The sequence below is a fragment of the Otolemur garnettii genome, unplaced genomic scaffold (assembly GCF_000181295.1).
Source record: "Otolemur garnettii isolate 467f Iridium unplaced genomic scaffold, OtoGar3 scaffold00031, whole genome shotgun sequence".
NCBI lineage: Eukaryota > Metazoa > Chordata > Mammalia > Primates > Galagidae > Otolemur > Otolemur garnettii.
This window is the reverse complement of record NW_003852426.1, coordinates 10385383-10385942: the sequence shown is the minus strand read 5'-3', so window position 1 is coordinate 10385942 and position 560 is coordinate 10385383. Positions and strand designations below refer to the sequence as shown.

General features: G+C 43.9%; 1 protein-coding gene across 1 annotated transcript in view; it reads left to right on the top strand.

The window, feature by feature from the left end:
* KIF6 (kinesin family member 6) overlaps positions 1-560 on the top strand; it is a 334925-nt gene that overhangs the window by 5399 nt on the left and 328966 nt on the right. The window lies entirely within an intron of this gene.

Below are 560 nucleotides of genomic sequence, written 5' to 3'. Positions count from 1 at the left end.
CCTCCCAAGTAGCTGGGACCACAGGCGCCCGCCACAACGCCTGGCTATTTTTTGATTGCAGCCGTCATTGTTGTTTGGTGGGCCTAGGCTAGATTTGAACCCAGCAAGGGTTCATATCTACATAAATTTTCTATAAAGAAAAGCTGAGGAAAATGGCAGTTAACAGGAGGAAAATAACAGCAAAACTATTATTTTCCCCTCCATAACAGGGGGGGGGGGTGCCTTAGCTGCTTGAGTGTGACATTTTATTTTTAAGGATGGGCTTAGAAAATAAAATATAACTGCTTTTACCTTTTTAGCCAAACGCAGACTTCTTGGTCTTTAATTGGTAACTTTAACCTGTTTATGTTTATTGTGTTTGCTGTAACAGTACTTGGAGTTATTCCTCCTGACTTTATTTTTTCCATGTATTCCTCACTTGGGCTGGTTCACCCCCACCTTGGGCAACCTGGTGGCCCCCTGCTCCCACAAGGCCACTGTATTGATGCTGAACTTATTGCAGACACTCAATGGACATGTTGCTCTATAGCCTGGAACTCCTGGACTCAAGTAATCCTCCT